We start from the raw sequence: 12,762 nt of genomic DNA on the forward strand, positions 1-12,762 counted from the left end.
GCTGTAAGCCGGTAAGGTGTGGATGATGTGGTTGCTGCCATGAGCCAGACACTGCAACCCACAGAATGACAGGTCCCTGGGGCCTCAGGCATTCCTATGACTGACTGCACAGCTTTCTCAGTTCAGCTTCTGCTGGAGACATTCTGGGCATTCCCTACCTCCTCCGACCTTAGTTGTCAGTTCCAAGTCTGGAATGGATACATCTGATGGGTGGGGCCCAAGCCACGCACCCTGGATGCAAGAGGCTAAAAACATGAGCATCTTGAATCTTGGGTTTGTACGTTGGGGACTCTGCTTCCCACGAGTCTCCTAAGGGGGACTCCCAAATACAGGAAAGACTTAGAATCTGTCTACCAGGAAGAATGACAAATGTCCAGTGTAGGTGTAGAGTATGGAAAGAATTGGTGACATGCACTGAGGAGGAGGAAGATGGGGAGAGGGACTGGAGCTGGTGTCCTCTTGTCCCTCACCATGTGACAGTCTGCCTGGCATGTGAGGTGACCCACATCCCAGGTGCCCACTTGCCTCCTGTAAGAAGGCCCGTACCAGATGCTGAACAGATGTTGGCACCACACTCTTGTACTCCCCTGAACCAAATACACTTTTTTTTTTTTTAAAGTTACTCATTCTCAAATATTTTGTTTGTTGGTTTGAGACAGTTCTTGCTATGTTGCCCAGGCTGACCTCAAACTCCTGGGCTCAAGTGATCCTCCTGCCTCAGCCTTCCAAGTGGCTGGGACAGTAAGCCCAGATCAGATGTTTTGTTATTGTAAAAGAAAACTAAGACAATAGGGGAACTGCTATTTTTATTGTTTCTTTTTGTTAGAAGTCCTTTGGTCAGGCTATGTTATGCTATGCTGCAATAACAAATAAAACCCCAACATCTCAGTGGCTTAAGACAATAACACTTCTGGGTTTTTTCTCCCCCCACCTCGTCAAGAAATTTAGTTAATAAAGATATCATGTCCACCTATAACTAAAAATAAATATTAAAAAAAGAAATTTACTTGTTTAAAAAATTCAAATGCTGACATTTGAAAAATGTCAGAAAAATCTAACAGTTTTATTTATAATTGTTATAAAGTTGAACTGCTGAAACTTCTTCACTGAAACATTTTGACTTGCATTAATGTTTTACATCCCTGCATTTATATTGAAAATTCACACACAAATGAAAGTGGAAAAACTGCCAATACCTGATTCCCCCGCCCCCTATTTTTCCACTCACAATCATATACTTAGGTATCTTTTGACTCCATGGGGAAAAAAAATCTAATGTTCAGAACTACCAAGAACAGGAAGAAGAGAATTTTTTTTTTTTTTTTTTTTTTTAGAATAAAATGTTTCCTATCGTAGTGAATTCTCAATCACCTACGTGGCATAGTAATTGGACGTCATTTGGCATAATTGCTACCCATTTGTCATGGATAGCCCACAGGCTGGTGCCTTCAAAAGGCCAATAAGGGTTCGGGATATAGCTCAGTTGGTAGAGTGTTTGCCTTGCAAGTCCCTGGGTTCAATCCCCAGCACCACCAAAACAAAAAACAAACAAAGGCCAACCAGGTGGGTCCCACTTGCCTTCTGCAGAGCACCTGGGTCCTGGAAGCACAGTTCTGCTTTGAAGTCCTGAGCAATTTTTGCACCAGGTGCCTCCCAGGGGGTTTGCAAATCAGAAAATCAGAAGTTCAGTGGACTTCAGGTAACCTCTGATCTCACAGAGTGCCTCAGTGCCAGTCCTGTAAGATGAGGTTTCTTCCCCCTTCCAGTAGAGGGCGCACTCTTGTGAGCGGCTGCTGTAGCCAGGTGTTTCCTGGGGGCTTGACCACCCGCTGACGGCTTGAATAGAGGAGCTGCAGCAGTGGCTGCCAACCCAATTCAACAGTTCTGTTTAGTTTGGTTTTCCTTTTATTCATGAGGAGTCCAGTGTGAGTTGGGCAGCCCTCTTTGGTCTTGTATCTGGAATAAGGTAGAACAGACCGGAGTTTGGCATAAGATGCTTTGAAGGGCCAGGCCTGGAAATGGCTTTCATTGCTTCCTACACAGTCCATCTCCTCAGAGGGCTGGGAAATGTGCTCTTCCCAGGAAGACACATAGCATAGTTTTGCCAAAACACCATTTACTTAAACACACACACAAATATATATATATGTATATGCTGAGAATCAAACCTAGTGCCTCACACATGCTAGGCAAGTGCTCTACCACTGAGTCACAACCCCAACCCCAATAACATTTACATATTACTTAGAGCATTTTTAGGTTCGTAGAAAAATTGAGGAGACAGTACACAGCTCCCGTATATCCTCACTCCCCCTTGTGCCAACATAATGTCCTATATTTTTAATATCTTGTATCAGTGGGGTGTATCTGTTATATCTTACGAACCCATACTGATACATTACTATTACTAGGATCTACAGTACTTATTACTTCTTTTGTGTTGGTCTGTGTTTTGACAAATGCATGATGTTATGCATCACCATTACTGGATAGTTTCACTGCCCTAAACATCCACCCTCTCCTCCAAATTCCTGACAACAACTAATTTTTTGTTGGTTTGTCTTTGTTTTGTTTGTTTTTGCAGTATGGGGGATCCAACCCAGAGCCTTGTGCATGCTAGATAAATGCTCTACCACTGAGATACACCCATAGCTTGACTACTGATTTTTAAAAATTTTTCTCTTGAGTTTTCCCTTTTACAGAATTCCATAGAGTTGGAATATGTAGAATGCAACCTTTTTAGAATACATTCCTTTACTTAGCAATATGTATTTAAGTTTCTTCTGTGTCTTTGCATGATTTAATAGCTCATTGCTTTTTATTGCTGAATTAATATTCCATTATATGGATGAACTACAGTTTATCCACTGATGACATCTTGGTTGCCTCCAAGTTCGGGCAATGATGAGCATGTCTGTTATAAACATTTCATGAGCAGCTTTTTGCATGGGCATGTTTCAACTAAGAGTAATACCTAGGAGCATAATTTCTGAATCTTGTAGTAAGACTATATTTAGCTTTGTAAGAAGTCACCAAACTATTATCCAAATTGGTTATACAGAATTCTTAATGCTCCACATCCTAGCCAGCATTATCAGTGTTTTGGCTTTTAGCTGTTTTAATAAGTGTTAGTGGTATCTCTATGTTGTTTTGATTTGTAATTCCCTAATGACATATAATGTGGAACATCTTTTCATATGCTTGTTTGCTATCTGCAAATCTTCTTTGGTGAGGTGTCTGTTCAGGCTCTTTGCCCATTTTTTTTTTTTTTTTTTTTGGTACTGGGGATTGAACCCAGGGGCACTTACCCACTAAGCCACATCCCCAGACCTTTTTTAATATTTTGTTTAGAGTCTCACTGCATTGCTTAGGGTCTTGATAAATTGCTGAGGCTGGCTTTGAACTCACAATCCTCTTGTCTCAGCCTCTCCAGCTGCTGGGATTATGAGCATGCTTCACCAAGCCCGGCTGATCGGCTGGTTGCTTATTACTTATTGCTGAGGCTTAAGAGAGTTCTTTGGATGTTTTATATCCAAGTCCTTTTATTCTCTTAACAGTGTCTTTCACTGAAAAGAAGTTTTTAGTTTTCTTGAATATTGTCCTCTCATTTTTCTCTTTCATGGTTTATGCTGTTGGTGTTCTATCTAAAACTCATTGCCGGGCTGGGGATGTGGCTCAAGTGGTAGCGCGCTCGCCTGGCATGCGTGCGGCCCAGGTTCGATCCTCAGCACCACATACAAACAAAGATGTTATGTCCGCCGAATACTAAAAAAATAAATATTAAAAAAATTCTCTCTCTCTCTTTAAAAAAATAAATAAATAAATAAAAAATAAATAAAACTCATTGCCAAGCCCAAGGTCTCTTCCTCCTCCTTTCTCCTCCTCCTCCTCCTCTTCCTCCTCCTCCTCCTTTTCCTCTTTCATCTCCTCCAGGACCAAGGAGAATGGGACCTCCTCCTCCTCCTATTCCTCCTTTTCCTCCTCTTTCTCCTCCTCTTCCATCTCCTTCTGAAAGTTTTATAGTTTTATGCTTTACATTGAGGTCTATGATCCCCTTGGAGTTTTTTGTGAACGGCATAAGGTTAGTGTTTAGATTAATTTTTATTGCCTTTGAACACAGAGATGTTCCAGTGCCATGTATTGAAAAGTCTATCCTTTCTACACTGACTTGTCTTTGCTTCTTTGCCAAAGTTCAACTGGCCATGTTTATGTGGAGCTATTTCTGAGTTCTCTTTTCTGCATGACTGATCTGATGGTCTCTTCCTTTACTAACACCACACAGCCTTGGTGATGGTAGTTTTACAGTAAGTCTTGATATTGGGTAATGTTCAGCCCTCTGATTTTGTTCTTCTTCACTAATAGTTGGTGCTTTGGATCTTATGCCTTTCCATATAAATTTCAGAATCAGTTTCTCAATATCTACAAAATAATGTATTGGGGTTTTGATCCAGATCAAATTGAATTTATAGAGTGGAGAAGCACTGATAATGTTAAAAATATCGATTCTTCCTTTCCATGAACATGGAATGTCCATGTTTAGTGTTGAGATTAATTGTTTATAATGTCCCTTCGTTTACTTAGATCTTTGATTTCTTTCATCAGAGTTTTGTAGTTTTTCATGTAGAGATCTTGTGCATGTTTTATTACACTTATGTACAGAGGGTTGTGTTAGTGCTACTGTAAATGGTGTTGTGTTTTCAATTTCAAATCCCCATTGTTCATTGCTAACATATAGGAAAGCAATTGATTTTTTATTTTATTTTTTTGGTACTGAGGATTGAACCCAAGGGTGCTTAACGACTGAGTCACAACCCCAATGCTTTTTATTTTATATTTTGATACAGGATCTCACTAAGTTGCTCATGGCCTCACTAAATTGCTGAGGTTGGCTTTGAATTTGCAATCCTCCTGTCTCAGCCTCCCAAGTGACTGGGCTTACACTGCTCCCAGCAACAGTTGACTTTTGTACATTAAACCTGTATCCTGCAACCTTGCTACTCTTACTTGGTAGCTCCAGGGGCTTTGTTGTTTTGGGTAATTTGGGATTTTTTCTATACGGCCAATGATGCCATCTGGGAACAGAGAAGTTTTTTTCTCAATCTTTGTGCCTTATATTGTTAAATTTTTACTTAATGAAGGCATTATTTTGCTTAAAATGTTTAATTTTAAAAAATGAAATGAGCCCCAGCACCCCCCCCACCCCCACCCCCACCCCACAAAGAAGCGTATCTTAGAAGGGTACCTGGAATGATCTCTTCCACAGGACACAAAAATTTAAATGCATTAACCTCTGCTCCTTAGTTCATCAAAATTCAACGACCTTTCAGAAAATAACGAGTATTGGCAAAGAGGCGGAGAAAACTGAACTCTTGCCACTTGGCAGTTGGACTATACAATGGTGCACCTTCTATGGAAAATTGTATGGTGGTTCTTCAAAAAAATTAATGAACCCAGCAACCCTATTTCTAGTATATGTCCAAAAGCATTGAGAGCAGGGTCTTAAGGACAAGTTTGCACACCTATATTCATTGCAGCTTTGCTACAGTAGCCAAGAGCTGGAGACACCCATCTATGTTGATAGATGAATAAAGAGGCTGAGGCAGATACACGTGCATTCGTTTCTCATCACCACAATGAAATACCTGAGACAGACTACTTGTGAAGAAAAGGAGGTTTCTTTAGCTCATAGTTTTGGAGGTTCAATTCTGAGTCACATCATGGTAGATGGTAATGGTAGGAGCCTATGTTGGAGGAAGCAGTTACCTTTTGAATGAGGAGCAAAGAGAATGGGTACCACGGTTCCTTCCAGGAACACACCCTCAATGATCTAAGGACCTCCCACTAGGAACCACATCATAAATATTCTATCTCCCAATACCACCACTCTGGGGACCAAGCCTCCAATTGCAGTGGACCTTTGGAAGGACACAAGCTATATCCAAACCATAGCAATATACAATGGAATATTAGTCCGCCTTAAAAAAGGAAATCTCATCACCCAATAAAATATAAATGAAGATGATGACAGTAGTAAAAATGAAATAAACCTGCTACAAAGAGGTAAATATAGTAGATTCCACTTATATGCACTCTCTAAAGTAGTCAAACTCATGGCTGGGTTTGTAGCTCGGTGGTACAGTACTTGCCTAGCCTTTATGAGGCCCTGGGTTCAATCCAAGTACCAGGAAAAAAATTAACTAAAATAGTCAAACTCATAGAAACAGAAGGCAGAACAGTGGTTGCCAGGAGCCACAGGGAGGGGAAATGGGGAGTTTCCGTTTAGCGAGATTAAATCTAGAGATCTGCTGCACAGCAACGTGAACATACTCACCACCACGGAACTGTATGCTTAAAAATGATCGAGGCAGTAAATTTCATGTTATGCATTTTTTTACAATAATTTTTAAGGAGTTAATGATTTTTCCATATTCGACTGGAGGGATGAACTAGAGGGCTTTTGAAGCCCTACCAGACCCTACTAAAAATCTATCTGTAAGCACATACTGAAGCAAGCCAGGTTCTTACTATTTACATTTTATAAGCATCTCAAGAGGGTTCTTGCTGGGATGGAGCTCAGTGGTAGAGTACTTGCCTAGCCCATCTGAGGACCTGGGTTCAATCCCCGGTGTGGGAAAAAATAAAGTCTTAAGAGGATTCTTTTTAAAAGAAAGGATTATTTTGCAATGACCAAGTCTAATTTACCTAATTTGGAAAATTTAAATGTTGTTTCTTGAGTTTTCTTAAGGTCTCTCTCTCTCTCTCTCTCTCTCTCTCTCTCTCTCTTTCTCTCTCTCTCGTGTTTGTGTTACCAGGGATTGAACCCAGGACTATCAGTGAGCCACATCCCCAGGACATTTTATATTTTATTTTGAGACAGGGTCTTGCTAAACTGCCTGGTCTAGTCTTAAACTTGGGATCTTCCTGTTTCTTCCTCACAAATAGCTGGGATTACAAGTGTGCACTATCACTCTGGACTAGTATACAGCAATTCTTAGAATTAAAAAAGTTTCCATATTCTGAGACCAATCAAAAAGCAACTATACCACTAACACTTATTTTTCTTTAATATTTTTTTTTACTTGTAGATGGACTCAATGCCTTTATTTTATTTATTTAACTATTTATGTGGTGCCGAGAATGGAACCCGGGGCCTTACATGTGCTAGGCAAGCACCCTACCATTGAGCTACAACCCCAGCCTCACTAACCCTTATTGAATGAAAAACAAAACAAAACAAAACAAAACCAAGAAAGTTTTTTTGTTGTTTTCATTTTTTCCGAAATTGAACCCCAGGGCACTGAACCACGGAGCCACATCCCCAGCTCTAATTATGTTTTCACTTTGAGGCAGGGCCTCCCTAAGTTGTTTAGGGCCTCCCTAAATTGCTGAGGTGCTGAGAGCCATAGCCGAGTCCAAATGACGCATGGCATTTTTGCCAGAATGGAGTGGTTGAGAGGTGACGCCAGCAAGCCATTGAGATGATAATGGTTATGTTAAGCTGTGTATATTAGACCCCTGCTGTCCGCCTCCACCTGCTACTTTGGAGTTCTCGCGGGATTCCCGGAGAGTTCCCATTGGTTGGGGAAGTGCCGGAAGAGGAATTTCCGGTTGGTTGGTGGTTCCTGGAGGAGCCGCGTGGGTGGCATTCGGGAGAGTTCCCGGGGAGCGTGTGTGTGTGTGTGTGTGTGTGTGTGTGTGGAATGGAGTGTGCTGGTGGAGTTCAGAAATAAAGTTTGTTCCTGCTTCAGTGGCTCGTGATTTATACCCAGCCAGACTGCGGCACTGAGGCTAGCCTTGAACTTGTGATCCTCCTGCCTCAGCCTCCCAAGTCACTGGGATTACAAGAGTGGACCACCGCCCCTGGCTTAAGAATGTTTATTTTCAATCTTAACGACACCATTAATTGTACATCATATATGTTTTCTGGTCATAAAGAAATGACAAATGGCCAGGTGCAGTGGTGCACGCCTGTAATTCCAGCTACTCTGGAAGCTGAGGTAGAAAGATTCAAGTTCAAAGCCAGCCTGGACAACTTAGCAAGACTCTATCTCAAAAAAAGAGTTGGGGATGTAGCCCAGTGCCTGCCTAGCACACATGAGGCCCTGGATTCAATTCCCCAGATAAGAATGAAAAGGAAGGAAGAGAGAAAGGAAGAAAAAGAAAAAAAGAAATGCTAAATACTGAGGAGATAGATATGTTTAACTTGATTGAAATGTTACATGATATATACATGCACTGAACCATTATATACTACCCCACTAAAATATACAGTTTTATGTATCCATTAAAATTAAATTTTTAAAAATCCTCTTTTATAAAGTGTTTCCTCTGTTTATCAACCAGGAAGCTCAGAATAAGACCCACGGTGCATCTGTAGCAGCTGCATGGCACTCAACGCAGCACATGTTAAGGCAAATTTATGTCTAGTTTACCTTAGTTCATCTGAGTTTTTTTTCCTCTCCTAGTTTTTGCTCAGCCCTGACATCGTCTCTAACCTTTAACAAAAAAAAAAATTTCTGGGCACACATTTAATATCTCCTCTTTGGAACATGGCAGGATACGGAAATAAAATGCAAATTCAAATGAATAATGTGGACGGAGCGCCTTACAGATACAGTCTTATGCAGTCAAGAATTTCTAAGCATCATCAAATCCATTACTTCCAATAAAGATAAAACCCCAGGGCCACAGGAAACCCATCTTGTAAAGCAGAAGGAAGCCGCAAAGCATCCGAGGTGGACTCTTGAGCTAATACACTTCGCATCTCTTTGTAAACAGGAAGCACATAGTTCTGACAGCCAAGCAGCTGATGGGAGGAGGAGGAGGAGGGGAGGAAGACTGGAAGAGGTTATTACTCAGCGCAGCTTCCATGGAAGAAACCAGTAACCTGGGCTGGGGATGCGGCTCAGTGGTAGAGCACATTCCGGGCACCCACGAGGCCCTGGGTTTAATCCCAGCACCACAAAGAAAGAAAAGAAACCAGTAACCTTTCAAGCGAGAGTTGAAAGGAGGCAGTGGGGAAACTCTTCAACGCATGGATGCACTGTAAATCAAGGTGACACTAATGACTCCTGTTAACTGTAATCTGCTTTGAGCTGTTGCTCCAGCGTAGGAATGAGGGGCTCTGAGCCGTCCCCAGCCGCCTTCTAGTTTTCTTTCCTAAGAGCCTCATGGAATTAAATGAAATCGAGTAAGTGCAACATTAATCAGGGTTCTTGGTAGCGAGCCACAGAAACTGACTAAGCAAAAGCAAAATGCATTAGGAGAATAGGGGGGCTCAGAACCAGCCGGACGCCTGTTGTTCAATGCCTGGGGCAGGGGTGGCTGTTCTCCCAGAGCAGGAGTCAGTAGGTTGTGGCTCACCAGCTGATTCAGACTCAAAGTGTGTTTTTGTTAATAAAGTTTTATTGATACTACTTTTTTCTAACATAGGTAGTTTTTCTTTTTTCTTTCTTCCTCCTCATTACCCACTCCACTCCTGGGGATGGTTGAACTCAGGGGTGGCTTATGACTGAACTATATCTCCAGTCCTCTTTATTTTCATTTTTTTTTTAAATTTCATGAGTCTGGGCATGGTGGTGCACACCTGTAATCTCAGTGGGTTGTGAGGTTGAGGCAGGAGGATCATGAGTTCAAAGCCAGCCTCAGCAATTTATCGAGCCTCTAAGGAACTCAGTGAGACCCTGGGGATGTGACTCAGTGGTTAAGTACCTCAGGTTCAATTCCCACTACAAATAAAAAAAAAAAAGAAAGAAAAGATAAAAAATTGTGGCAAGTTTAAGTTTCACTAAGTTGCTAGGGTCTAAATTGCTGAGGTTGACCTTGAATTTACAATCCTCTTGCCTCAGCTTCCCAAGTCACTGAGATTGCAGGCATGCGATGTCATACCTACCCAGTATAGGTAGTTATTTCAAGCAGATCTGCATGCAGGTCAATAACTGCTTCTAGAAGTTTCATCAGAATACATGTTGTCTCTGTACTGTAACAGTGGGGTCAAGTAGTTAAGGCGGAGATCACATGTTCTGCAAAGCCTGAAATGTTTACAGCAGAGTTTGCTGATCCCTGCCATAGATTAACATAGAATGGAGTGTAAATGGTGCCCCCTTGAATTGTGCAATGCATTCACTGGTGACCTCATCAGGAGAGACGCTGGGCAGATGAAACTGCAAATAAGGCTATATGCCGCAGGACAGGTCAGGTTCGTTTGCTGCTCCAGCGAAGCCTCTGGGGTCTCCTGCTCCTTTTCCCATGGACCGTGTCTTTAGAGAGTCCACTGGCTGAGCTTAACCCTCGTGCCCACCCATGGCTGTTCTGTGAGACAGAGTGTGAGCATCTGGCCTCCCCAGATTCATTTACAGAGTGGTACAGGCCATCAGGGATTGCCTTTCCATGAAGACTCCGAGGAGTTTCTTGCAGAGAATTGAGGTAATAATAGGAGGAAAGAGGCTGATTAGCCAAAAGTCTACACATGTCCCTGGGAAGACTTACAAATACTTACAAATTGTGACATGACCCTCCCAGGCTGATTTACTGGCTCATTCATTCATTTATTCCATCATGTCGCCCTGCATGAGGCCTCTGGCCGTGTCTCGCCACCTGTTCTGCTGCAGCTGGTCCGGGCAGCTCGGTCTCTACCTGCATTCCTGCCACAGGCCTCCTCCGCCTCGCTGCCTCCACCCTGGCTCGCTGCAGTCTGCTGGCCACACAGCTGTCCGAATGTTCCTCCCCCGTCTGTGTGTTGGCCTGTTGGCTTGTGATGTGATTCCTTAGACCCAAAATCAGATCGTGTCACAACTTCTGCTCACACCATCCAGTCAGTGGCTTCATCTCCCACGCAGCATAAAAGCCAAAATTGTGACCACGGTGTCCTCCTGCTGTGCCTTGGACCCCAGCTGCCGCAGTCTGGCTGCAGCAAAATAACTGGGGGGTGAGGAATAACTTCTGTACATCGATACAGCAGGAGTAGGAGTCGTTTATTGTAGGACAACAGAGGTATTTATACATTCCACACAGCTTATCTTAATTAGCGTAAACTCGATACAGCAGTCAACCAATAAGGAATCTCCACACTTAATGGCTTGCTCTTTACTTCACAAACCACTCCCTCTGGCATTTTGCCAGGCGCCATCCAGACTTGTTTACAGACTCTAACATTTCCCCCTTTTGTTTAATTTAAATAACGACCATAGTGGTTTTTACACAAACACCATAAATAATCTGCTACAAGCAGAAGGGGAAGATACAAAATGCCACAATACCAAGCCAATTGATGGCTCCATGCAAGAAGCCCTTGGAAAAATTATACTAGCAATGACACCATTAGCAAAGATACCGAGTTACAATTTGTTGTAGATTACAGTTTGTTGTCTCAGTCCAGGTAAAGCAGTATCTCAATAGATTAATTCACAGTCCAGGTAAATCACAGTCCAGGTAAGTTCTGCAGGCAGCTAGCTTAAATCACAGTCCAGGTAAATTCTGCAGGCAGCTAGCTTGATCCAAAGTCTGGTCCGGTTCTCAGCAACACTGGAAATTCTTCCATCCTCGTCCTCACCGGCACTGGGATGAAGGCAGAAACTCCGGATAGCTAAAGAAAATCTTGTAGCATTCCACTAAGAAAATAACCTTCTGAACAGTTTAGTACATTATCTCAAGGTTTTTTTACATTTGAAATAAGCCTTCCCGCTCCCCCGGCGGGGGGGGGGGGGGGAAGAGCCTGCTGCCACTGCTTGGAAGGTCCTTGCTGCGCCACAATTCGCTCCTGCACATGGCAGCCGTTGCACGGATTCACGCACCCTCTGGTAACAAAAAGTAATAGCCTTTTGCTGCAACTTTTTTCCTGATAATCCTTCTTCTTCTGAACTTTCTTTTTCTTTCTGACTAGAGTTCCTGGGCTCTTATCAACACATGCCCTAACTGCTCTTGGTTCCGCTGGGGTGCCTCTTTCCCTTATCAATTTACTTCTCACCCCTTCCATATTTTCATCACAAAGACAATACAATGCACTGAGACAAAACAAGACACAAACATACTGTATCAATCCTCGCCATTTTCTCAAAATGGCCATTTTTCCTCTCGCCCTATCTGTCTAGGGACAAGCAGATTTGCTCCCGTCCTATCTAGGGACGGGCAGCTTTTTTTTCCATCACTTACCCCCGAGTGTCCCGGGGCTCCCGTAACAGGCCACCATCTGCCGCAGGTCGGCTGCAGCAAAATAACCGGGGGGTGATGAACAACTCGAGTAGATTGATACAGCAGGAGTGGGAGCCGTTTATTGTAGGACAACAGAGGTATTTATACATTCCACACAGCTTATCTTAATTAGCATAAACTCGATACAGCAGTCAACCAATCAGGAATCTCCACACTCAATGGCTCGCTGGCCTTACTTCACAAACCACTCCCTCTGGCAAAATGCCAGGCGCCATCCTGACTTGTTTACAGACTCTAACACCCAGCGCCTGCCATCCTTCCCGCCACTCAACTCTGCTCCAGCCACACGGGCCACCTGCCTGTTCCTCCAACAGCCCTTGGATCTTGTCGTTCCCTCTGCCTAGAGCTCTGCTCCCCGGGCAGCTGTGTGGCTCTGTCCCTCACGTCCTTCCTCTTTGTTCTGATGTCTTCTCAACAGAGAGGACTCCCTCCGCCATTGGTGACCCTCCACCCCCCTGCACCCTGTTTTCCTCTGCTCTTAGCGTGTGGCATCACGTAATGCATGTCTGAACGCTCCTTTACTCTGAGGCTCGTCTTGGAGAGCGCACCCCA

Source organism: Urocitellus parryii, chromosome 11 (assembly GCF_045843805.1).
Source record: "Urocitellus parryii isolate mUroPar1 chromosome 11, mUroPar1.hap1, whole genome shotgun sequence".
Lineage (NCBI taxonomy): Eukaryota > Metazoa > Chordata > Mammalia > Rodentia > Sciuridae > Urocitellus > Urocitellus parryii.